At 42.8% G+C, this 27,985-nt stretch overlaps 1 long non-coding RNA gene across 1 annotated transcript; it reads left to right on the top strand.

Moving 5' to 3' along the window:
• The first annotated feature begins 7 nt into the window (after positions 1–7).
• LOC148049344 (uncharacterized) lies at positions 8–22,342 on the top strand. The gene is made up of 3 exons (XR_015695993.1): positions 8–307; positions 22,015–22,114; positions 22,295–22,342. It is a non-coding gene; the product is annotated as an uncharacterized LOC148049344 (long non-coding RNA).
• Positions 22,343–27,985: the final 5,643 nt, after the last annotated feature.

The following is a 27,985-nucleotide window of genomic DNA, read 5'->3' as shown; positions in this document are numbered from 1 at the left end:
ACAGAAAATAGAACCTGGGCTAGAGTGCTCACAGAGAATAGCACGGCATGGATGAATGCATGGATATTTATTTAAACACAGACTAGTGGGGAAATCTCTGCCCCAAAGAGCTGCTAACGGAAGGAGTAGGTCCTCCTAGCTTAGCATAAAGACACCCCTCTAGCTATTTGTTGAAGCCATGAGTACACCACCACATTCTACCATGGCCCTCCTCTCCTCTTTTCTTGTTCTGCTTCAAAGTGGTGTTTTTCAGCATCTGCCAACTTAAAGTGTGTTCAGCTATCAGACTGTACTGAATCATTCCAAGGTAAGTTAGAGTGGCTGGCCCAGCGCCAGAGGTGGTATTCAGCCGTTCTCTCTGGTTCAGGTGAACGGTAGTGGCGGCTGTGGGAGACTCCGCCCACCAGCCCTGACGTAATGTGTGAGCACTGCACATGCACAGGTGCGAAATAAACGAGAGTGCTCTCTCTCACACACACAGTTGCGAACCGGTAGGGAAGGTAAGTGAATCCCACCACTGCCCAGTGCTATATTCCTTTATTTCCGATGCTCAAAGTCCTGATTTTTCCTGTTGAAAAATCCTCCTGAGCTTTTCAGATATTCCAGCAACATCTGGAATGAGTAACTTGAGTAACTATGGAAGGGAAGAAGTTAGTTGTGAACCGGTAGGGAAGGTAAGTGAATCCCACCACTGCCCAGTGCTATTGGTCCCTTGAGGCTACTGCAGGCACACCCCTGGTCATTGATTCTCAGGGCCATTTGTCTTTTGGCAGCAGGAGATCAGAGCTCTCTCCCTATGCTCAAGACCCTTTCCTCTCCTCTTGCCATTCAGTGTGTGGCAGCAGAAGTGGGGAGAAAAAGGGGGGGGGGGAAGCCAATCTTTTGTGTACCAGCTCTTCTGCCTGCAGAATTTGCTAATCCTTTATACTCTTTGTGGTTTTTTTTCCCCCCAGGACTTCCTTCTTGGAAACAAACTTAGGAAAACTACTTAATTGCAACAGCTCAAGGAAGTGTGAAACGTATAGCGAGAAAGATATGACAAGTTGTGTAGCGAGAAGGATATGACAAGTTATGCAAGAAGATGTTAAGGAGCACATAATAAGGTTATTCACACCCTAGATGTTAAGGTTACCATAATAACCTTTACCTTGATGAGTATTTCGCATGATTAATTTGAATCGTATCATTTGATACAACTGCTAACTTCTTCCATGGAAATAATTTAAAGAACTGGATTTTCTTTTTTAACTGGATTCTACTGAGCTTCTGGAAATTGTGAGCTAACCGTCAAATGATTTTGCTGCAGCCAGATGACTGCTTTCTCTCTGGGTTCTTTCTTACGTCCTCAGAATTTCCCTAAATCCAATGCTGTAGATCAGGAGTGCCAAGCTCATGTTGTCCCGGCAGCGTCACGTGACGTATCATGATTCCCCCTCCTTTGCTAGACTGGACGTGGGCGTGGCCAGTGCGTGACACATCCGGCTTGCAGGCCGCGAGTTTGACAGCCCTGTTGTAGATTGTTTTGCTACTTTGCTGGATTTCCTAAATTCTTTTGCATGTTTGGAGTTGTGCTTTTTAAATGACTGTCTTCCAGGTGCCAGGTCTGTAATTCCTTAGAACCTTTTTCCCCTTCTCTGTGAAGCATCTAGAGGAAGAAAGATGTCTTTATATTCTTATTCTTTATTCCTCCGGATTATCCTTACTTTTTATTCCCTATCTCTGCTGGATAATGACCGTGTGAATGCCTGAGATCCTCCAGCTATCCTTTTTAAGTCTGAAGACTTAATGTCCCATTTACTGGCAGATTTAATTATGTTAACAATGTCCTAATTCTACTCCAATACATAGGCGTCTCTTTAGCTCTCCCTCTCCATACTTTCTACAAATATCAGCAGCACTTCTGTAGTCTATTGAAATGATCTGTTTCCCGTAGGGAGTTTCCACAACTGATCCTTCTTCCCAACTTCTTTATTTAGCTTCGAAATTTAACACCATGAGGACAACAGTGATTGATCATCTTAAACGTTTAGTTTATAGCAATGCAATATAGACATGTCTGTTGTAACTCAGCAGATGTCTTCTGTGAGTCTTTTCAGGATGCAAGGTCAACGATGCAGCTGGGGCTCGTTAGTGGGGTTCTGGTGATAAAAGAATGGATAGTGCCACGCCCTGGTTGCAGAAGTCAACGTTCGTTCCTTGGTTCGTTCAACATTGATTGATCATCAGTCGTGGTTTATGTAGGATACACTTAGATAAGTGCTTTGTTTTTCTGTAACCTTGATTCGTAGAGACTTTGGAAGAAGTGCTTTGCTTTCATTTTGTTCAACTTCTGTTGCCGTAAGAAAGATTTGTTTTTCATGCCGTTATCTTCAGGCAGAGACTGTAATTAGGTTTATTTTGGGCTCGCAGCCAGTCTGAGCCGAGAACTGATAATGAGAGTTCCTTTTAAGTTTGTCTGCTTGCCGTTTGTTATCGAGCTGAGAAGGGGGGACAGAACACATGTCTATGTTTGGAATGCTATGAATATTAGAATAGTTCTGGGGGTGGGGGTGGGGAAATAAAAATATTTTGACCTTATTTACATGTATGTAGTAAGGACTAGACTGTAGGTCTATCAAACTGGCAGCCTGTGGGCTGGATGCTTCACGCACAGACCATGTCCACCCCGGTTCCACAAAGGCAAAAAATGTCACAATACATCACGATCCGGCCTGTGACACAATTGACTTTGACAACCATGGACTAGAGAAATAGATGGGCTGGTGGCCCGGAGAACTTTGTATAATTATTTGTTTTATGTAAGGTCAGCTAAAGGTTTTGGACACTGCAGCATGAACAGAAGTTTTCAATAACAACACAGGAGTAATACTGTTGTACTGCATTAGTGGAGAAACAGAATGAGATTTCTGCTATTGGAGATGTCCTATAAAAATTGTTCTGCACGCCGATATGTTGCACATTTGGGACTTTCTTTGAATGGGAGATGGAGTTGTGGTGGATTCTTATATTTCCAGAGTTAGGCTGTGTGCCTTGGCCAAGAGCCAAGGTGGCGCAGTGGTTAAAATGCAGCACTGCAGGCTACTGCTAGATCAGCAGGTCAGCGGTTCAAATCTCACCGGCTCAGGGTTGACTCAGCCTTCCATCCTTCCGAGGTGGGTAAAATGAGGACCCAGATTGTTGGGGGCAATATGCTGACTCTCTGTAAACCGCTTAGAGAGGCCTGAAAGGCCTATGAAGCGGTATATAAGTCTACTGCTACTGCTATCTGCAGGAGGTGAAGCCTTGGAAAGATTACTTTCATTTTTATTACATGGTTTTGTTGCAAAATCCAGCCCCTCACACATCAAAATCAGGTGAACATGCCAATGGGTTGCATTGATGCTGGAATTCAATAATGGTTTGGATTAAAGTTGACAAGTTCTGTCCAGAAAAGTTAAATGCTGCTGCTAAGGGATGTTTTGCTTATCACGAATGGTGTTGTGTGCCCCCGTTAAGAAAAAAAATAATCTTTGGTTGGAAATTTTGCTAGAGTGGCTCTTCACCCCTTGGAGTGTAATGAAGTTATTATCAGCTCTATCAGCAGTGAGTCACTAGAACTGACATTCAAAATATCTTCCAGAACAGTGAAATAATCATTGGCTTGTGAACAACCCACCCTGACCACCAAGGCTGAGTGGTAAATAGGAAATGCTATATAACAAAGCTTTCTAGAGCCGAGGTGGGGCAGTGGTTAGGGTGCAGTGCTGAAGGCCACTACAGCTGACTGTTATCTGCAGTTCAGCGGTTCTAATCTCACTGGCTCAAGGTTAACTCAGCCTTCCATCCTTCCGAGGTAGGTGAAATGAGGACCCAGACTGTGGGGGCGATATGCTGACTCTGTAAACCGCTCAGAGAGGGCTGAGAGCCCGATGAAGCGGTATATAAGTCTAACTGCTATTGCTATTGCTAGTGAGGTAGGTCTTTGCTTTAGCAATAGCATTCATGCTTTTTCAGGTACTTGGTATGATTACATCTTAGAAAATGCAGTAACCCACAAATATTTTGTGGATTCTTCTCAAGAATATTATTATCATTGTTGTTGTTGTTATTGTTATTTGGTTAATCTTTTGTGAGATTCACAGCCTTTGGAGCTGGTTGGTAGCTTAACAGCTCAAGTCCTATTACTACTACTACTACTACTACTACTACTACTACTACTACTACTACTACTACTGCAGGGGTGAAATCCAGCAGGTTCTGACAGATTCTGGAGAACTGGTAGCGGAAACTTTGAGTAGGTCGAAGAACCAGCAAATGCCACCTCTGGCTGGCCCTAGAGTGGGATAAGATAAGATAAGATAAGATACTTTATTTGTATGCCGCCCTTTTCCCTGGGGGGACTCAGGGCGTCTCACAGTTCAGGGGGAGGGGAGGACAAACCAAGTTACATATAAGACAATATATCATTAAAAGCACAACATTCATACTCATACGGGCAGGGTTAAGGTCTTTAGCCCCAGGCCTGTCGGGACAGCCAGGTTTTAAGGGCTATGCGGAAGGTCTGGAGGGTGGTGAGGGTACGAATCTCCACGGGGAGTTCATTCCATAGGGTCGGAGCTGCCACAGAGAAGGCCCTCCTCCGCGTGGTTGCCAGTCAACATTGACTGGCTGATGGAACTCGGAGGAGGCCTAATCTGTGGGATCTAATTGGGATGGGAATGGAGATTTTGGAGTATCCTTCCCCTGCCATGCCCACCAAACCACACCCACTAAGCCATGCCCACAGTAGTAAAAAAATTGAATTTCACCACTGCGTTGATTGCAATCATTTTTCCAACATTCAATCTGGCCATTTGGCTAACAAGGACTTTCTTGGTCTACTAGGGCTCTAACCTATCTAGCCAGGATTGGACAAAACTATTCCTGCCAAATTGTTAGACTGACCTTCCCTGATCTCTCAGACCCACCAAATTGATCCCCTCATTCTGATACAGCATACTTAACTTAGGGATTGCTGCTGAACCAGAAGGGTTGATTAGAACTTTCTTCCTAACGGCGAAGGAAGAAAATGGAGAAGATTAGCAGATTAACAGAGTTGGAAGAGACCTTGTAGGTGTTCTGGTCCAATCCCCCCACCCACCCAAGCAGGAGACCCTACACCATTTCTGACAAATGGCAGTCCAGTCTCTTCTTGAAAGCTTCCCGTAATGAAGCTCCCACAAATCCTGAAGGCAAGCTATTCCATTGGTTAATTGTTCTCCCTGTCAGAAAATTTTCCCTTATTTCCGATGCTGAAAGTCCTGCCTAGCCTCCAGCCCTCTGCAGGCCAGACCCACAGAGACTTTCCGTTCAACAGACTCCTAGAGTTTCTATTGAAGTGGTTTAGTCATAAATGCTTTCTGCAGGGGCAGTCATCCAGTTTCCTGGCTTCAGTAAATGATGGGATCTGAGGGGGATGGTTTGGTAGGGAAAGACTGAAACGTGGAAGGAACAGTAAGCTAAATTCACTAAAGCTGATAATTAAAACCAAAAGCGAAGAAAAGGAGGAAAAAAAGAAGAATTCATATGCCAAGGTAGAAGACTTGAGCTAAAAACTGCAGAGGAGAAAATCTATTATTAGCAATAGCAATAGCAATAGCAGTTAGACTTATATACCGCTTCATAGGGCTTTCAGCCCTCTCTAAGCGGTTTACAGAGTCAGCATATCGCCCCCACAGTCTGGGTCCTCATTTCATCCACCTCGGAAGGATGGAAGGCTGAGTCAACCTTGAGCCGGTGAGATTAGAACCGCTGAACTGCAGATAACAGTCAGCTGAAGTGGCCTGCAGTACTGCACCCTAATCACTGCGCCACCTCGGCTCTATTATTATTAAGCACCACAGAAAACTTATCAATGAGACAGGTATTGAAAGCCATTTACATCTGTAGGCAAATTATCAATGTGAGTTTCTTGTCATGAATCATAGTTACCAATGGAAACTTCAAAGGAGCTTGAATGTGCATGTTTCAGTTTGATCACACTACTGAGAAGGCAGAATTTGCCCAATTGAGGAATTTCCCCTTGTTTTCACGAAGGTCAGAATTCCTGTTCCTTAGTCTTATTTTTTTTTTCATTTAAGAAATGTAGAAAATGCTTTTCTTCCACATCAGGGAGGCATATGTGTTGTGGTCCGGCAGGAGCCGTTGGAGCTGCCACCAGACTCCGACAGCGAGGGGTCTTATGAACGGGCCCTAGAGGATGCGGAGGACCCTGGACAGGGTTCCGAATCTGAGCAGGGCGCAGAGAGACTAGTTGGTTACCAGGTGACGCCTGAGCCTTGGATCAGTGTGGAGGAGACAAGAGAGAATGATCAAGAAACCCCCTGTGAGTTGTTCCGGGATGCACGCCGGCGAAGGGCTACTCGGCATCAAGAACAACTATGTAATTACAGGAGGTGATTACGTTCAGCTGATGCTCATTAGCAATAGCAGTTAGACTTATATACCGCTTCATAGGGCTTTCAGCCCTCTCTAAGCGATTTACAGAGTCAGCATATGGCTCCCACAGTCTGGGTCCTCATTTCACCCACCTTGGAAGGATGGAAGGCTGAGTCAACCTTCAGCCGGTGAGATTAGAACCGCTGAACTGCAGCTAACAGTCAGCTGAAGTGCCCTGCAGTACTGCACCCTAACCACTGCGCCACCTCGGCTCTATAGGATTAAGATCCTGTCCTGATTATAAAAGAGACTGCTTGTGCCACGCCCTTCTGCAGAAGTCAATGTTAAGGACTAACAAGAAACAAACTTGGCGGGCTGGATTGCTGCCAGAGTTTGTTTGCATTGCTGCCAAGTTTTGTAGGACTTGCTGCCAGAGTGCTTATCTCTTTGTTTATGTGGCTTCCCGCCAACAAGAGTCTGGACTGATTAAAAAACATTCTCATTTATGTTGGTTTCGGCATTCGTTCCTGGATGGAGAAGGGGGGGTTAGAACACATATGTATGTGGAGTATAGATCGAGAAGTATATAGTCTGTATGTCCTGAGACATAGAATGTAAAACAAACAGAATAGGCAAGTCATAGCAATAGTACTTAGACTTATATACCGCTTCATAGTGCTTTTACAGCCCTCTCTAAGCGGTTTACAGAGTCAGCATATTCTCCCCAACAATCTGGGTCCTCATTTTACTGACCTCGGAAAGATGGAAAGTTGAGTCAACCTTGAGCCTGGTGAGATTCGTTCTGTCAAACTGCAGCTAGCAGTCAGCTGAAGTAGCCTGCAGTACTGCACTCTAACCACTCGGCTCACAATAAAATATTGTGATATACAAAGATAGCAATTAAAGTCTATGGATTTTATTAGGGAAAAAAAATGATACAAATTTGCAGCTTCAGCAGAAAATAATACAATATTGAGTGACTCAGTCCTAATCTTACCATCGCTTTGCAGCTGCCTCTTAAACCAAAGGCTTATTAAATGATCGTTCATCATATTATTTTTACCTTTCAGTTTGCAATAACCATGGATTAGTTTCACCAGTGACAGTTTTAAACCACCTTGATTCTTTTCTCTCTTTAGCTATGTAAAATCTGCATCCGTGTGTGTGCGTAAATATTTAAAAGCTTAAACTAAAATGACTCCAACTTATCCCAAGGCTGTTATTTAACCTAAGTCCTAACCCTCTATAGCTCATCTCAACCTGAAAAAGTCATCATCTGGGGTTCATTTCATTTCATTTCATTTCATTTTATTATATTTATATGCCGCCCTTTTCTCCCGAGGGGACTCAGGGCGGCTAACAAATCAAATCAGGGAAGGGGGGGTACAGACAAAAAATAAAAAACGAAACATAACAATACATAATTTAAAACGCACAACAGTCATACCATTCGAAACGGGGGCAGCAGCTCTTTAGCCCCAGGCCTGTTGGAACAGCCAGGTTTTAACGGCTTTGCGGAAGGCCTGGAGGGTGGTGAGGGTTCGAATCTCCACGGGGAGTTCGTTCCAAAGGGTCAGAGCAGCCACAGAGAAGGCTCTCCTCCGGGTAGTCGCCAGTCGACACTGGCCGGCGGATGGAATTCGGAGGAGGCCTAATCTGTGGGATCTAATCGGTCTAGTGGAGGTGATTGGCAGCAGGCAGTCTCTCAAGTACCCAGGTCCAATACCATGAAGGGCTTTATAAGTGACGACTAGCGCCTTGAAGCGTATCCGGAGACCAATAGGCAGCCAGTGCAGCTCGCGGAGGATAGGTGTAACGTGGGTGTACCGAGGCGCACCCACAATCGCTCGTGCGGCTGCATTCTGGACAAGCTGAAGTCTCCGAATGCTCTTCAAGGGCTGCCCCATGTAGAGCATGTTGAAGCATTGCAGATTTAATATAACCGATGCCACCCTTTCCTTATGCATTTTGGTGGAAATCCAGCAATTTGACATGCTCCATGTTAGAAAAGATTGGATTGGAGCGACCATGCATTGACCTTGCTCAGCCTTTGAACGTGGCGTTCTACTGACTAAGCTGCTTTCCTGTTTTCACCACAGTGGTGCTAATACCACCCATGAATCACTGAATGAGAACCGTCTCATCCAAGCTGTGCTGGGAAAGAATCTTTAGGGCCGTGATTATATGCTGACACACATTTCTGCCGCTGCTTTGGGATGCACAAAAACCCTAATCCTGTGGGATTTCCCCTATCAGGCAAATATGAGAAAACATCCCCTGTATTGGGCTGAAGGTAGGGGAGAAATGCCATGTTCTTCCAAGACTTTGAAATGGTACGAGATCCTTCCTGAGGTGAAAGCAACTAGTGGGAAAATGAGGGAATATGAGAGAGTATGGAAAGAGTTAAACTTTAACTTTATCTGTGCTCTCTTTTAATATGTTGTATTGTTTCCATATTGGAATACTGTTTGTCTTTCCCCCCCTCCCTTTTTGAATTGTGAGCCGCCCTGAGTCCCCCCAGGGAAAAGGGCGGCATACAAATAAAGGAAATTCAAAATTCAATTCAAATCTTCTACAGCTGCCATATTTACCACTGCATTTTGAGAGTAGAGTAGAGTGGCATGGCGTCGCGTGGCATGGCGTGGTGTGGCGTGGCGTAGCATAGCATAGCATAGCATAGCATAGCATAGCATAGCATAGCATAGCATAGAACAGAATAGCATAGAATGGAAAAACTTTATTGTCACTTTAAATGTATACTAATCAGCGCAGTGGCACAGTGGTTAGAGTGCAGCACTGCAGGCTACTTCAGCTGACTGCAGTTTTGCAGTTCGGCTGTTCAAATCTCACCGGCTCAAGGTTGACTCAGCCTTCCATCCTTCCGAGGTGGGTAAAATGGGGACCCGGATTGTTGTTGGGGGCAACATGCTGACTCTGTAAACAGCTTAGAGAGGGCTGAAAGCCCTATGAAGCGGTATATAAGTCTAACTGCTATTGCTATTGCTATTGCTATTAAAATGAAATTTCATTGCACACAGCTCTCAAAGGCCACTGCCTCCAATATACACTACATAAACATGACAGAACAAACAAACAAACCAACAAACACAAAATTATGGATATACCCACATATATTATATGACACAGAGAAACAGCACAGCATAATTCGGATGTATACAGTACATGCACAGGGCGAGAAAAACAAATCTTGTGAGTTTACCAGATGGATGCCATAGGGAACAAAGCTGTTACAGAATGTTAGTCCTGCTAGAAATACTTTGAGACGACAGAAACAGACCAGAATGTGGGTGTGTAAAAAAATCATAAATTATTCTGCCAAATTAATTTGTCAACAGTCTCATGCCATGTTGTAAAACCAAGCTCTTAGTACTTGCCTGTGTTCTTGAATGTTGTTCAGTGGTTCCGTTCTTTGCCACTTTTGAAATATGTCGGTTGTATGATGAACAGGGGGATAGGGGATAGGGGTGAAAATATATTTTCTTAATTATCGATGATTTCTTTCCAAAGTAAGAGGACCAAGAGGAATACCAAGAAGAGTATAAAGAAAATAGGGTGGACTTGACTTTTTTGTTGTGTGTCTTTTGTTGTGCTGTATCCTGGCAGCTCAAAATTAGGAGGTCTTTGCTTTGCTTTGCTTTCTTATCAAGTGTTCTTAATTCTCTTAGCATAACAATGAACCAATGCATCTGTTTGGGAATTTTAGAGGGGAGCAGGAATTGGCTTGTTTGGACTCAGAAGCTAAGCAGGACTGGGCATGGGGAATATTTGGATGGGAGGATATCTGGGAAACCAGGGGTAATTAGCTAGGTAGGAAAGTAGAAGTTGTTGGCAACCTGCTTCCATATTTGTACCAAAAATCTACATATCCGTGGAATCACCAAGAGTCAAGGTCAACCAAAGGAGATTTGACTTCTGCCCTGCTTCCATTTTTTGGTACGCACAGTCAGAATAAATATCTTGCCACATTCTAACAATTGTGAAAGATTAGTTGCTGATCCAGCAAAGGCAATAAGCAGTGAATAACTTAGTTATTTGTCAAAGAATGTTATCTGTTTACTTTTAGTTCTCTGAAACCAGGTGATATTCATCCCCAAGGATCATGATCTCAATAGCATTTTAAAAAAAAATCTCACTGATTTGGGATTATAGCCATAATCAAGTTAAACAGACATTTTAGTTAGCAATAGCAATAGCAGTTAGACTTATATACCGCTTCATAGGGCTTTCAGCCCTCTCTAAGCGATTTACAGAGTCAGCATATCGCCCCCACAGTCTGGGTCTTCATTTCACCCACCTCGGAAGGATGGAAGGCTGAGTCAACCTTGAGCCGGTGAGATTTGAACCACTGAACTGCAGATAGCAGTCAGCTGAAGTGGCCTGCAGTACTGCACTCTACCCACTGCACCACCTTGGCTAGTTGAGATCCATGGAACCTAAAGAGGTGTTGTGGGCCTGAATCATACACTTAAAACTTCTTAGCTTGTTTAGGCAAGTTTATGGCCGGCTATTCCCACGTTCCACAGCAGAAAAAAATATTTGCAACAATAGTGGGTTAGGAGGAAGATGAGAAGGTAAATGATGAAATGTATATTGCAATGTTTCGCAGCCCCTTTATTTGGATATTGTGTCCAAATGTCATAACCACGTATATAAGGTTGGTGCTTGTATCACAAAGTCACAATACACATCGTGTCATTTTGACAAAATCTCATTGTAGGAGATGACCAGGCTGAGCCCGAGGGAGGCGTCAAATGCGTCATCAGTCATGAGTCTCTTGGCATCCCCAAGAAATCTTAAGTCCAGTCCATCTTGAATTCCTTTCTATTCTTAACTCCCGCTAATTTCCCTTGACTCTTAGCAGTTCAAACCCTTGTAAAGAATAGCTGATGCTTACTATAAATCTTTATGCTCATTTGAAACACCTGGATCGCCTGATTTCCCTGGTGCTGACACTCATGTTGCTATAGACAAGCTGGATCAGGATCAGGCCTGCCAACAAACTATTGTTCCATTTCTAGTAGATAACAAATGCACATGGACATTGTTGCAAATAACGCAAAATTAATTAGTTTTCAATCTCAATCTAATCCACACAGATAAAGGGTTGCATTTGACCCCTCTAGGCTACATGGATACATCAATGCACTTTTTTGCCTTTCTTGTGCCCATATATTTTTTAACTTTACGGTTTAGCCTACATTTCTGGAATCGCCTCTGTTCTCCTTTCTAAAGCCTAATCAGTCCTGCCAAGGTAGGGTAGCTAGCTGCTGATACCTGCAAAATTGGCATTCGATCAAAATGGCAAGTTTTTATACAATGACCTATGCGACTTCGTTATTCTTCCCTTGCAGAAAATAACTGTGGTATCATTAAAAAAAGATAACATTAAGCATCAGCCTGCATATAGGTTGCCTGTTCACATCTGGCTGGCCACTATTAGGATCTAAATAGACACTGTCCAGAGGTGTTCCTCTTGTGTTCTTAGGTTGATATGTAAATTAGCAGACTATATCTCTAAGGCAGGGCTGTCAAACTCTCAGCCCATAGGCCAGATGCGTCACATGCTGACCACACCCGCGCCTGGTTTAGGGGGGGGGAGTTGTGATTTGTCACGTGATGCCACCGTGACGGCGGGCGTTTGATACCCCTGCTCAGGGGTGGGTTTCAACCGGTTCGCGGCGGTCCCTGCGAACCGGTTGGTCGGCGAACCCGGAAGTAAGTAACGTCCAGGAACGGCGAAGGGCGCGCCCGCCCGCCCGCACTCCTTACCCGGTTTTGATGAGTTCTGCGCTTCCATGCATGCGCAGGACGCATACAGCGCCTGCGCGATCCTCCAGGAGCAGCTGGAGCATCACACAGACGCTAGTACGCATGCGTGCACCGTGCGCGTGCACGAGGACGCCGCTGGCCCCTGCTCTAAGGTCTTGATTACCCAGGCTGACAGAGGGAGCCAAAGGTCTTTAAAGAAGAAAATGAATGGAATGAGTACAGTGGTGGGATTCACTTACCGTTGCTACCAGTTCATAAATATGAGTGCGCTCGCACCCATGCTCGTTACATTCTCACACGCCACCTTCTGCATATGTGCACTGTCTTCTGCGCATGCACAGAAGGTTGCACATTGTCGGGGTGAGGGGGCGGAGCCCCCAGCAGCCGGCACTACAGGTTCGCCCAAACCAGTAAGAACCGGCAGTTATACCACCACTGAATGAGTGGAATTATTTTGCAGTTCAGTAAAGTTTTCCTACCTGATTGCCTTGGGGAGTTCACATTTGCCATAAGTAATACATCTCATGATGACTCTGTGATCTCATTGTAGATCTTCATCAGCAGGGAAGCATTTCCCTTTTTTCCCCTACAGCACTATAGGAGGGGAGGTCAAAAGGCTTTTAAGTGTCTGCAGAAGCCCTTTGGCATAGCAGCAGGGATTTGCTGATTTATATGACTAGATTGAAACTGGGAGGTAAGGAAAATTCCCTTACGTGTGTAGCAGATGAAAGAAAATTGCCCTTAATTCCAACAAGGCTAATATAATCCAAAGCTCGTCACCCTTTAACTGCACGTGACTCAGAAATAGGCCCTGCAAATGAGAGTTTTAAAAAAAGTGGGCATATATTGATTGGTCATTGTGTGGCAGAACAAGATGCTGAAACTGAAGATGTTCAGAAGAAGAGGCTGGGAAGCATTTTGGTTTTGGAACAGAGTCGGTATAATTCCACTCCATGATGAGAATGTCCCACTGGATGAAGCGAACAGTGAGAATTCCATTCTTTAAATTCACTGTTCAGATTAATCAAATGTTTCCCAGGAGTTTGTCTTGCATTGGCTTCTGTTTCACTGACAGGCAGAGCAATGTTATTTTGTAAGGAATCTCAGAAGACACTCAATGTGCCTTTCAGCACAATGACTTGGGCTGAAAAAGATGCTAGAAGAGTTTTGCATTTTATAACTTAGCTGCAACTCTGAATTTTATTTTTTTAGGCTTGCTGCTTAGAATTCCGAGTTCCTCTTTTTTAAAAGGCATTTTCTTTACAAAAATGCAAAGTTGAAGACATGTAGCAATAACCTCTTTATTAGTATAACTTTCTCCAGTGGATTTCAAAAACCATCAAGTGTAATAATAAATTAACAAGTCTTCCCCAATATGGTCCCTACCCAGCGGTAAAATATTTGTTTTGCTACTGGTTCTGTGGGCATGGCTTGGCGGTGGGGGTGTCATGTGACCGGGTGGGCATGGCCAACTTTTCCCCACTTTTTAAAGCATTTTTTTTCTTGCTGGTTTGGGTGAATTTTTATGGTTCCACCACAAAACCGTGGTCGACTAAAGCGCGCTCGACAAAACCGCGTACCTGACGTCATCACAGCGCAACGAAAAAAGCATGCTGTGAGCTGTAAAGCTAAAATTAACGCGTAAACCTAAACCTAACCCCCCCAAACCTAACCTTAAACCTAACCCTAAACCTAACCCTTAACCTAACGCTAAACCTAACGCTAACGCTAACCCTTAACCTAACCCTAACCCTAACCCTAACGCTTAACGTAACCCTAAACCTAACCCTAACCCTAAACCTAACCCTTACCTTTATGTGAATCGGCTTGCTTTAAAAGCGCTTTTTAAAGCGCCCTTTTTTCTCCGTGGTTGTTGTTGTCACGCTGCTGCTGATGTCAGTGATGCGCTTTAATCGGGCGCGCTTTAGTGGACCGCGGTTTTGTCGTGCCATGAATTTTTACTACTAGTTACGGCGAATATGTAGTAAAAAAAGCTTTAAAAAATGGGGGAAAAGATTCCATGACAATCAGCTATTCTGCATGCTTGCCGGAACCTTCCCACTCTCCCTACCCCGTTTTAAAGCATTTTAACTACCTATTCAACGGAACTGGTAGTAAAAATGCTTTAAAAGTGGGGGGGGGGGGGGAAAGGTTCTGATCGCGCAGCACAGCTGAATATCACGGAACCTTTTTTTAAAAAAAACTTTTTAAAGTTTATTTTTGCTACCGGTTCAGGCGAACCTTAGCATTTTTTGCTACTGGTTCTAGCAAACTGGTCAGAACTGGTAGCATTTCACCCCTGCCCCTGACTGAGTTGGACTTCATTTTCCATCATCCTCAACCTATGTGACAGTCAGTCCATTCCTTTGGAAATCACTGTTCCTAATTTCCAAAAGCTCAGTATATTTTTTAAAAAGAGCATAAACTATGTACATTGAACCAGCAGTACATTGAACACGTACCTGGTTTTGGTACATATACCAAATATAGGCTCATGTAGTTAAAAAAATAAAATAAACACCAAACTCTTTTCAGTTCTTCTTAATCCCCTTTTTCCTTACTCTGTCTTCTAGAAATCATTGCCAGTTTTACTGGAAACAATTTTGTACGGTGTTCTTCAATGGCTTAAAGAGAGATTAATATTGTTGTTGTTACTTGCAAGCATCTGGAACTTCCATTAAAAATAAATGGAATTATTTCTGGATAAACAAGGTAAAACTTATGCTGTAACTCTGCAGTACTCCTGCTTGGTAGCATCCAAGGCCATTAGGCAAGCAGCATCTGGGGCCCTTTTTATGTTAGCTACATATTACAGCAGGATTCAGTGTTATGAGCTGAACCCAAAGAGCTATATTTCCACATACTATAAATGGAAATTTAGGTGTCAAGAAATTGAACATTGTATTGAGTTTTAAGAATGAAGCTCTAGCAAATATTAATGGTCAAAATGTGGTACTGTAGCCCACAGGATACCCACTGTGACAAAAGCCTCAAAACCTGGCATTAAGTGAGATCATGTGAAGACAATGTTACTGATTTTGGAAACTGACATGGCTTATTTTTGGTGGTTTTCTAGGTTTTCTAGGCATACCATATGTTTCATTTTTTTATGTGAAGTTCATGGACATCTAATTAACCTGTTGTGGTAGGCTGGCATTTAAACTTGGATACTGCAGTACTTACAGGATCTGAATACTGAAATATTTTTTTGAATTTATCAAATTTGTATTAAAAGAATCTTTAGCCATTCATTTGCTGCCATCTGGTGTTCAAATGTAAGAATTTCATACTTACATCGTACTACTACCCGTGTATGGAGTGAAATCTACAGTAATTGCTAATAATGAATGCAATTTGAACACAAGGTGATAAATTGTGGATTTCTTAGAAAAGTTGCACTGGAAATACCACAAGCAGCACATTTCTGAGGTTCATAGTTTTTCCTGCCCTTAAAGAATCGACTCAAATTTCCTTACTGTACCATTTTTAAAAGCAAAATAATTCTATCAATATCTGACGAAACATGGAAGAGTTGGAGGTAGAAAATAGCCTTTGCTTATTACTACGTCACATTTCATATTGATATATTTCAAATTTACCAACTTCATCACTGACAAACAAAAACATTTTTAGGAGAAGAAATGCTTTTTCTTTCCCCCCTCAAATTTCAAAGCTTTCTGCTTGCCCCTTCCCCCCGCCCAAAAAAATATTATTTTTTCTGCACTGGTTTCATATTTTTATTTTTAAAAAGCTGCAGCAGCAAAATGCCTAGTGTTTTTTGCACGGTTTTATATACAGAAATACATAGAATAATAGACCTGAGGTAGGATCTAGATAATTCAGAAGAGAAATGTTCTGTATTATTGGATATGTTTTTTTGTTGTTGGATGCTTCCATTGGGACAACTCTAACCACTAACATGCAAAAGACACCAAGATCAATTCTCCCTTTAATGCATTTTCAATGCTTAGGGGGTGATGAAAGAAATGTCCTTCTTGGTTCGGCTCCAAGTGGGGAAAAAAACACTGGAGACACGGAGGCTGCTCGGAAAGATGGTTTATTGTTGGACAGGGCCACATGGCTTGAGCCCTGAACAGAAAAGGTGATCACATGCTTCAATGTTGGTGGAGAAGAAGAGAAGGGCTGAGGGAGGGGCTTGCTAGGCTTTTTATACCCTGTTTAGTCCCACCTCTCTGTTTCCTGTTCCTGTGTAAGAAGTGTATTCTGATTGGTTGTCAGACTCCCATAAGGCCATGCAGGGGCAACTCTCTGGGCTGTGTTTTGAATCCAGGTATGGATGAGTTCTCAGATGCCATGTGGTCAGTTGAGTAAAGGGCCAATATTATCATGCTTTCCTGTAGCTGCTGGTGAAGTCTTTATTATGTAAAGTGGACTAGCTTGGCCGTCTTAATGGCCCATTAACAGTGGGGATGGGCAGGAAGCTACAGGCAACTATTCTGTCTTTTAAAACATGTTTCTTTTCACATCCAGAGAAATATTCTGCCTTTTCAATATTTCCTAGGATATTTCATTTTTCTGGGAGTGGGGTGGATGATAACTTCCCACAGGGGGAAAAAGAAATGGGAAATAAAAATATGGTGAGAAAATGTAAACCTGCAGCCTTCCTATAAACATCTCTAAACAATACAGGACAATTAAAACAAAACTTCTTTGACCTTATATTTTAGTAGTTGTATTCTCTCTCTGTGGTGTCTAAAAAAGAATGTGGTGGCTGAGAACTAAGTTTGGCTGTCTTGTGGTTTCTGCAATGCAATAGGAATATTTTTATGGAAGCCCTTATCAGCTACCTCTTTCTGATGAGTTGTAGCTGTCCTAAATTGACCTCTGCATTTCAGAGACATAGAGGAAACAAATACATACATAAATAATTATTGGTGGCCCCAGTCCTGAAATGACATAGTTCTTTGTGGCTGTTGTTAATGCAATTATGTGCTTAAAATTATGCTTTAATATTTTATCATAGGTCATTTTGAAAGCTTTGTCCGAAATGGTTATAGATTATTGGTAGTCCTCGACTTACAGCAGTTCATTTAGAGACTCTTACAGCGGCGCTGAAAAACGTGGCTTATGACCAATTTTCACACTTATGACTGTTGAAACATTTCCATGATCACAGGATTTACAGTCAGATGTTTGACAGCTGACTCACATTTATCATATTCCCGGGGTCACGAGATCCCCTTTTTGTGACCTTCTGACAAGCAAAGTTAATGGGGGAGTCAGATTCATTTAACAACCGTGTTACTATTTTAAGAACTGCAGTGATTCACTTAACTGTGAAGAGAAACGTCGTAAAATGGGGCAAAATTCAATTAACAAATTTCTCACTTAGCAACATAACTGTTGGGCTCAAATGGACATTTATTGTCAGCAAGGTCAGAAGCCAATTCAGAATGTATCTCTTCTCTTCAGGCATCAGGAAGAGCCGAGGTGGCGCAGTGGTTAGGGTGCAGTACTGCAGGCCACTTCAGCTGACTGTTATCTGCAGTTCAGCGGTTCAAATCTCACCGGCTCAAGGTTGACTCAGCCTTCCATCCTTCCGAGGTGGGTGAAATGAGGACCCAGACTGTGGGGGCGATATGCTGACTCTGTAAACTGCTTGGAGAGGGCTGAAAGCCCTATGAAGCGGTATATAAGTCTAACTGCTATTGCTATTGCTATGAACTAATAATACTTTCAAAGAGATCCAAAAGAAAAATTTGTAGACCGAAGGACCAAAATTTCTAAAGGCCCCAAGAGCTCCATCAAATGACTGACAGGTTCTTATTAACCGCTGGAAAAAACTCAGAAGGAGGCAAGTAAAAATCTTAATATCTCTGGCTTATCGGCAAGAAAACTTTGACAACTAAATTGAAATTAATAAAAAGGGAGCTTTGATCAAATCAAGCTGGGTATTTGCTGGAGCGTTATTATCTTCTACTGGTTTGTAAGTATGATTTCATTAAAAGAGAACTTGTTGCCTTTTTGATTAAACATTTCCCACCGTCATTTGTTTCCTTGCAATATTTGTGATGAAAATTCAGAATGCACCGCCATCGTCTCTGAGACAGTATTTGCATGTGGAATATTATGTAAGCAAAACAGCACCCTCGTGTAAAAGAAGGAAATATCGGCAAACGTGAGTGAACTCTACAGGCAGTCCTTGACTTACGATCACAAATGAGCCCAAAATTTCTGTCGCTAAGTAAGATCAGTGAGTTTTGCCCCATTTTACGACCATTCTTGCCACAGTTGTTAAGTGGATCACTGCTGTTGTTAATAACCCAGTTGTTAAATGAATCCGGCTTCCCCATTGACTTGTCAGAAGATTGCAAAAGGGGATCCCATGACTCTGGGACACTGCAACCGTCATAAGTATGAGCCAGTTGGTAAGCATCCAAAATTCAATCAGGTCACTATAGGGATTCTGCAATGGTTGTAGGGATGATTTTCCCCCCAATTCTGTTTTAACTTCAAATGGTCACTAAATAGTTGATTGTAAGTCAAGGATTACCTGTACATAGATTATTCATGTACTTGAGAGACCGCCTGCTGCCAATTACCTCCCACAGACCCATTAGATCTCACAGGGTTGGCCTCCTCCGGGTGCCATCTACCAGCCAATGCCATCTGGCTATTACCCGGGGAAGGGCCTTCTCTGTGGCAGCTCCGGCCCTCTGGAATGAACTCCCCGCAGGGATTCGGACCCTCACCTCTCTCCAGGCCTTCCGAAAAGCCGTCAAAACCTGGCTTTGCCGGTAGGCCTGGGGGTGATGAGTTCCCTCCCCTCTCGACTTGTATGGTTGTGCGACTGTTGCCTATTTTTATTATTTGTATTTCGTTTTTATGTTCCCCCTTTCCCCCTTTTGAATTGTTCGCCGCCCTGAGTCCTCCCGGAGAAGGGCGGCATACAAATAATAAAATTCTATTCTATTCTATTCAAGTACAAAAATTCCGCAGAAAAGGCAAAATTAAACCCCAAATAGGCTGGGTCTCTTACTACACATGGAATTCTAGACGTCTGTTGGGCAAGGAGAGAAAATCAGGAAAGAGGAGAGTGAATGGAACAGAATATTGTTAAAGGGATATGATCTGGTTGCCTTGAAGCCTCAAGAGGAGAATTCCAAATTTTGTTCCTGCTTGTGAAATTCCTGACGTGTAGCATGTACTGTCCTCGGATTCACAGCTCCCTTCCAAAGGATACTGAGAGGCTGCTTGTGACTCCTAGACTGCTATTTTTGTATTTTTGTTTATCGTATCTTCAGATTAACAAAACACAGTTCCTATTGTCATATAATTGAACCAAAATAAACCATATTCCGTCTTGACACAATGGCTTACTTCATGCAATATGCTAATAACAGTGATCGGGTTACCACATTCAGCTCACTCTTAGAGAAGAAAATGGAGGGCCTTATCTGGGAGCTAGCAATAGCAATAGCAATAGCAGTTAGACTTATATACCGCTTCATAGGGCTTTCAGCCCTCTCTAAGCGGTTTACAGAGTCAGCATATTGCCCCCAACAACAATCCGGGTCCTCATTTTACCCACCTCGGAAGGATGGAAGGCTGAGTCAACCCTGAGCCGGTGGGATTTGAACAGCCGAACTGCAGAACTGCAGTCAGCTGAAGTAGCCTGCAGTGCTGCATTTAACCACTGCGCCACCTCGGAGCTGAACAGGATTTCTCCTACCCAAATCAAGAATTGTGTCACTACCTAGAAATTGTGCCCAGTCAAAATATAGGGAAAGAGCAACTTTTTGTACTACAAAAGCAAACCTTATACTATTTACTTTAACAGTGTAGTGGTAGTCCTTGACTTACAACAGTTCCTTCTGTGACTGTTCAAAGTTACAACGGCACTGGAAAAAGTCACTTATGACCATTTATCACACTAACGACTATTGTAGCTTCCCCAGGGTCCCATGATCAACATTTGGATGCTTGGCAAGTGATTCATATTTATGATGGTTGCAGTGCCCCAGGGTAACATATGATCTCCTTTTGCAACCTTCTGAGGAGCAAAATCAATGGAGAAGCCAAATTCACTTAGCAACCATGTTATTAACTTAACAACTGCAGTGATTCACTTCATAACTGTGGCAAGAAAGGTCATAAAACGGGACAAAATTCACTTAACAAATGTTTCACTTAGCCACATAAATTTTGGGTTCAATTGTGGTCATAGCAATAGCAATAGCAGTTAGACTTATATACCGCTTCATAGGGCTTTCAGCCCTCTCTAAGCGGTTTACAGAGTCAGCATATCGCCCCCACAGTCTGAGTCCTCATTTCACCCACCTCGGAAGGATGGAAGGCTGAGTCAACCTTGAGCCGGTGAGATTTGAACTGCCGAACTGCAGCTAACAGTCAGCTGAAGTGGCTGCAGTACTGCACTCTAACCACTGCGCCACCTCGGCTCCTAGGTCAAGGATTACCTGTGGTATGCTTTGGGAGAGAAACCAGACAAAATAAAGATTTTAGGGGAAAAAATCATAGCAGTTCATATTCAGATTTTTTTTTTGTCCTCCAAATACACCACCTGTGGGCTACAATTCCTTAAAGGCCTTGCTAAGATAGAGGCACTGAGTTCCACTCTCTTCACTACTCTGGGCTCAGGGCATCGTACCCAAAGCTGGCCAGATCGTGACCCATCAAAACTGCGCTCGACTAAGCCACGCCCGATTAAACCGCGTCGCTGACGTCATCAACAGGGCAACAACAACCAGCGCGGAGAAAGAAGGGCGCTGTAAATAGCTCTTTGAAAGCAAGCCGATTCAACTTAAGGTAAGGATTAGGTTTAGGATTAGGATTAGGGTTAGGGTTAGGGTTAGGTTAAGGGTTAGGGTTAGGTTTAGGGTTGGGTTAAGGGTTAGGATTAGGTTTAGGTTTAGGTTAAGGGTTAGGGTTAGGTTTAGGGTTAGGTTAAGGGTTAGGTTTAGGGTTAGGTTTAGGGTTAGGTTTAGGGTTAGGTTAAGGGTTAGGTTTAGGGTTAGGTTTAGGATTAGGTTTAGGGGGGTTAGGTTTAGGTTTAGGGGTTAATTTTAGGTTTAGTGTTTACAGCGTGCTTGTGTCTCCACGCTGTTGTCGCCCTGTTGATGACATCAGCTACGCGGTTTAGTCGAGCGCGGTTTAGTCAAACGTGGTTTTGTGGTGAAACCGGCCAGATGACCTCAGCCTATGAGACAGGGGCAAAAGCAACAGTAACCCCATCATTCTCCTTTTCTCATGCCCAGCAATAAACCACGATTTCAAATTATGACTCTGTTTGGAAAGCCAAAAACTGCAGCCTGAAATGACCGCTTCACATATAGGTTACCTCACATAGATAAACAAGAGTTGAAGACTTTATGAAAATAGGTATCTTGGCCTACAATTTATCTTAAGATGATTATATAGTGGTACAGTTGGGTGTTCTCATTTCTCCAGCCAAGCTGCGTGACTTCTTGCACACCAAGGTCTGTCATCATTTATCTTTATGTCCCTTTTGTTTGAGTTAATGTGCATATTTGTATGGCATTTACATGCAGAATTTCATTTTAAAAAAAGGACGTCTGAAATATTTGCAGGAGCCGAATGACACAGCTGATCAGTGTGGGGATTTTAAAAAAAAAACACCCGATAAACTTTGCATAGGGAAAGATAACTAAATCTCCATTTGTGCTAAGTATAAATTTGCTTACAGATGTAAATATTTGAAAAACTTAACAAAGCTTTACACAAAAGGCTGGTCGGCATTAATGCAGAACTTAGAATAGCTGCTGGTCAGTTGCCAAGGGTACAGTCTGTAAATAACCGAAACATTCCTTCCCATCATTCTTATTCAAGGTCAAATCAAAGATCACAAGTAATCTGCAATACTACGGAGCAAAGGTCATAGGAAGGAATTTAAAAAGCAAGCTAAAGTGATCTACTTACTTTGGAAAATGTAAGTGGAAACAGTTTTATCTTCGTATCTAAACTTCACGGTTTTTACCCGGAGAAGAACTTATAAAGCCAAATAAGGAAAATGTGTTTTCAATTCTTGTATGAATCTCTTGAATGCCAGAGACATGGGACATCTGCCGCATGTGACAGGTGGGTTTAATCAACCATTCCTCTGTTCTAGGGAAACCTGGAAATTTTGGGACAAGCAGACAGAACAGGCTGGTGTCTTACGCTGACTGCTGCTTTCCCATAAAATCTGAAATGTTCCCCTAGTCCAGAACGCGGCCACGCGAGCGATCGTGGGTGCACCTCGGTACACCCACATAACACCTATCCTCCGCGAGCTGCGCTGGCTACCTGTCGATCTCCGGGTGCGCTTCAAGGTGCTACTTACCACCCATAAAGCCCTTCATGGTAGTGGATCTGGATACTTGAGAGACCGCCTTCTGCCAATTACCTCCTCGCGACCCATTAGATCTCATAGATTAGGCCTCCTCCGAGTTCCATCTGCCAGTCAGTGTCGACTGGCAACTACGCGGAGGAGAGCCTTCTCGGTAGTAGCTCCGACCCTTTGGAACGATCTCCCCGTGGAGATTCGTACCCTCACCACCCTCCAGACCTTCCGCACAGCCCTCAAGACCTGGCTATCCCGTCAGGCCTGGGGTTAAAGAATGTAACTCACCCCCACCCGAATGGTATGAATGTTGTGCTTTATTTTTAATTATGTATTGCTTTTATGTACTATTGTTTGTATCCCCCTCCCCATGAGTTGTGAGCCGCCCTGAGTCCCCCCAGGGAAAAGGGCGGCCTATAAATAAATTTTCAAATACTCAAAATACTCAAAATAATGCTTGGTGGGATTCATTTCTTTTAGGCAGTTAGAACTTTTGCCTACTGCTCAGTGACATTACTTTTATTTTTAGGAGACTACTGGGGAAAGGGGCATGCAACATATAAGAAAATCAAGCTGGGGAATTTTGGGTAGGGATTGTGGAAGGAGGGGCTGAAATTGGGTTGTGATATTGACAGGACAGTTAGGAAAGTGTAAAGGAAAATGTGCATTGATCCTAGTTCCCCCCCCCCCATGAGGTTATCTTGCAGGAAAGGATACATTTTTTATTCAAAACGGAAAAATTACAATCTATAAAGAGTTGCAGACCAAACACTGGCCCCTCAAAACCTTTAGGCAAACAGGAGTTGCAAACTAGAGATGGACTGTTCTTTGTTGATTAAAAATATGATTTCTTCTCTAGCGCTTCTTTTTTCCCCCCGTATACTTTTTTATTTTCCATTTTCATAACATACAATCACATGTATACTATACATAGCCAGTATCTTATAGTATTAAATAGTAATTACATCAGTTCCTCTTGTCATCAACGTCCAAAAAGATAAAATCCATTATTAGCTCTTCTGCTCTCCATACACCTCTTTCTTCTACCTCTCTCCTACCTCCTTTCTTCCCTCCATCATCCTTTCCTACTCTACTTCCCCTTCCTTTCTCCTTCTCTTCTCTCTACATTCCACTCCTCCTTATCCTCCTCATCTTCCCCCCTTACCCTCTCTCCTATCCCTCTCTTCCCATCTTTCTTCTCCCTTCTGTTTCCCACTCTTCCTCTCATTGGTGTATTTCCGCTTCCATATCAATATACTTAACAGCGCTTCTTATTGCTCTGACAATTGTGAAGTGCACATTTTGTAGTCAATTTGATATGTACCTATCAAGTAACCCCTGATTTTGTTCTCGGATATCTTCAGACAAGAACTTGTGCTTCTGTTAAACTGGCATGTAATTGCCATAATGATGCAGTAATGATACCGATAGTACAGATATAAATAATAATTTTTTTTTATTTCTTTGTGGGATTTTCATGTAGAATCTTCAAGGCAGAGTAGAAATCAACGAGATATTACACCTGAAATAAAAGAGAAGTAAAAACAGAGGGCTAATAGAAGAATCAAAATGTGTAAAGCCATTGAAAAGCAAATTAAAATGCTCTGTTAAAGGTCTGAGAAAGTAGGGTGAATTCATTCATTCATTCATTCACTCATTCGTACGTTTGTTCGTTCGTTCCTTCATTCAGATTTAATGGCCAGTAGTGGTGGGATTCAACCAGTCCTCATGTACTTGGGAGAACCGGTTGTTAACTTTTCAAGCAGTTCGGAGAACCGGTTGTTGAAAGAAATCTCAATTTGTTTTTTTCCACTTTACAGGGTTAATCCTGTAAGGAAGGCAGGAAGGAAACATTCTGGAGTTGTTTCTAGCCTAATCTTTATTGTCCTGCTTACAGAAACTGCCTCTCCGGTTAACCCTTATTACATTGTAACAGCTAAGGTGAAGTGCCCATTGACGTGAATGACATTGAGCTGGCCACACCCACCCATTCACATGACCACCGAGTCATACCTACCCAGCTGGTCATTAGGGCAGAGAACCGGTTGTTAAATTATTTGCATCCCACCATTGATAGCCACCCATCTTATCCTCAGGGTAACTCTGTAATTTAGCTTACCTATCATATACCAGGACAGCCAACTTCATGCAGTGATATAAAGCATCAGACTAGAAACCAGGAGGCCATGAGTTCTAACTCCAGCTGGGTGACTTTGAACCAGTGGTGGGTTTCAAAAATTGTTCGAAACTACTCTGTGGGTGTGGCCTCCTTTGTGGGAGTGGCTTGCCACCCATGTGACCGGATGGGAGTGGCTTGCCACCTATGTGACCGGATATGAAGATGCCGAAGACACTTGTCAGAACCACCTTAAATTACCTCACACACAGCACTGGCATCCAGAAGAATAGGATGTAAACCTGTTTTTTAAAAGGCATCTTTGGTTTGCGTTAAAACAACTTCAACACACGCAATGTTCTGATTGCACCACAAATGCAGTAGTCATCCTTACCTTTCACAGAGGCACTGAGTTTTATAAATATGAGCATGATAGTGTAGAATAATCATATCCAAGGACCAGTGGTGGGTTTCAAAAAATTTGGGAACCTCTTCTGTAGGTGTGGCCTGCTTTCCGGGTCCACTGGTGGAACCTCTTCTAACCGGTTGGGTAGATTTGACGAACCGGTTCTACCGAATAGGTGTGAACTGGTAGGAACCCACCTCTGCTTTGAACCTATCAATCACTCTTAGTTCTAGGAAGAAGGCAAACAATTTCTGAAAATCTTGTCAAGAAAACTGCAGGCTGTAGGCCAGGTAATTGCCAGAGGCCAAGAATGACTAAAGAAACAAACAAATAAATAAAACACATAGGATATTTATCTGGGATCAATCCTATTCATTATTCTTTCTGATGTTCATATATTTATTGAGCAAGATTTTTAGGTCAACTTATGTACAGGGTTCTGGGCAGTTTGCAGAGATTTTTTTTTTTAAAAAAAAAGCACCACCTCATACGTTTAAAATTGCCTATGCAATATCCTTGGCAATATTACCTCAAAGGTGCCCAGTATTTGAGAGCAAAAGCAGAGAACAAAAATGTAACCTTTCTCCAAATTCTTACGATGTATTTCCTTTCCTTTCCTCAAATCCTCTCCCATTCTACAATCAGACGTTTGCGTGGCCCTGCCAGGTAATCTTTCAGGCAATCTTCCCTCATTTTAGAGGATGAAATCTGTCTTAGGACGGCAGCAAGCAGATCTTCCCTGTATTTTTTCCTGTCCAAAATGTTCACATTAGAGTGGATAAAATAAGACCTGAATTATTTTGCTAGAAGGAACACTGAAATTACCAGGGAAATGATAAATGCACAAACAGATGACGCTACCAGCTCAATAATACAACATTTGTAGGAACGTTGGCAAGTTCAGCACACTGAGAAATCAACTCTTCACTCATGTGCTACATTTCTTTTCTGTTATTGGCGATAAATGGTAAGGCACCTACAAATTCACTGCCAGTAATGTAATAAAATATGGCTTCTAACAGTGCTATACAAAGTGAATACAAGCTTTTGTCCAACTCATTAGCTTCAGAAGGTGGCAGTATCTGGCTGATCTTGCCTAAATTCAGAAGCCGAGCAGGCCTGAGCCTCTATGGGAGATCAGGAATCGCCAGACTGGAAAAATCTGTTCAGTTGAAAAACGTATATAGAAAGGGCAGGGAAAATAAACTGAATTAAATTATCTTCTGTACTGACATCCAGGATACTACAGGGATGTCACCAGTAGATTTTTTTTTACCTTTACAACTCATTTTTTTTAAAAAAAGAGATCAAATTGCAGCTTCTTACAGTCCATTATTTCCTCTTTAATAGCAATAGCACTCAGACTTATATACCGCTTCACAGTGCTTTACAGTGCTCTCTAAGTGGTTTTACAGAGTCAGCCTCTTGCCCCCAACAATCTGGGTGCCTATCTTACCAACCTTGGAAGGATGGAAGGATGAATCAACCTTGAGATGGCCAGAATCAAACTTCTGGCAGACGGCAGAATTAGCCTACCATACTGCATTCTAACCACTGCACCACCACAGCTCTTTAAACCTGCAAATTTAGCTAGCCTTTACATTTACACAGCACTATATATAGTCAGAGCTGGTAATATTTTCAGTCATTTGGATGTTGTCAGGGTATCCTATATATGTTAGTTTGCAAACCCTTTCCCCATTTTTTAATGTCCAAAACATCCTGGCAATTTTTTTAGATGTAAAGCATCAAAAAAAACCAAACCCCCCAAATTTGGGGATCTGTATATGGTATCTTACAACACTATGGTGCTCCTGGAAAGTGCATTATACTAGTTCCTGCCTTCTACTAACACTATTTATAGATTCATAATTAAAAGACAAAATGTATAAAAGATTGAAGTAAACCAGAGGTGGTATTCAGCCAGTTCTGACAGGTTCTGGAGAACCGGTAGTGGAAATTTTGAGTAGTTTGGAGAACTGGCAAATAGGCTGGCCCTGCTCCCACTGCTTCCCAGCCGCCCATCTGATCTTCTTTTGTTGCCCTGAACAGGAAAATGGAGCTGAAAGGCAGGTTAGTGGGATGCGGAGGGAATGGGGATTTTGCAGTATCCTTCCCCTGCCATGCCCACAAAGCCACGCCCACAAAGTCACATCACACCGACAAAGCCACACCCACAGAACTGGTAATAAAAAATTTGAATCCCACCACTGAAGTAAACCAACCCTAATCTGAACCAGTAGTTTTCAGTAGCAATAGCAATAGCAATAGCAGTTAGACATATACCGCTTCATAGGGCTTTCAGCCCTCTCTAAGCGGTTTACAGAGTCAGCATATCGCCCCCACAGTCTGGGTCCTCATTTCACCCACCTCGGAAGGATGGAAGGCTGAGTCAACCTTGAGCCGGTGAGATTAGAACCGCTGAACTGCAGATAACAGTCAGCTGAAGTGACCTGCAGTACTGCACCCTAACCACTGCGCCACCTCGGCTCTTTAAGTTGGATTGACCCAACTTCGCTTGGGAATTCTGGGAGTTGAAGTCCACACACGTTAATGTTGTTGAGGTTGAGAAATACTGATTTAGATGGAGGTTTATGCAATGGGGTATTACCATACATACGCTATTGGCAGCATCTGCAGAAAACATAAGCGGGTTGTACAAATCTCAGCACTGACTTATAAATAACAAATGGCCATACTGAGTAGCATGCAATTCTTCCTGCACTTTGAAATTAAAATGAGACCCTTCCAGGCTGGGCTCCTTTGTGGGGCTTATGGGGGCATGGAAGCATTGTGATGTGAGAAGGGAGGCATTGACCCTAGAAGTCATAACTTGGGCTGGCTCTAGACATTTTGACACCCTAAGCAAAGTCATATTCTGGTGTCCCCAATAGTTTGGCTCACCTTCTGGTTTTGTTAGGAATTTCGAAAAGATTCAGAGTTTCTTGTTTCTTTT

This window comes from Thamnophis sirtalis, unplaced genomic scaffold (assembly GCF_051295495.1).
Source record: "Thamnophis sirtalis isolate CommonGarterSnake01/CBP01778 unplaced genomic scaffold, rThaSir2_p1.2 scaffold_1, whole genome shotgun sequence".
Lineage (NCBI taxonomy): Eukaryota > Metazoa > Chordata > Lepidosauria > Squamata > Natricidae > Thamnophis > Thamnophis sirtalis.
Note: the sequence above shows the minus strand (reverse complement) of the source record. Positions and strands in the feature narration are given on the sequence as shown.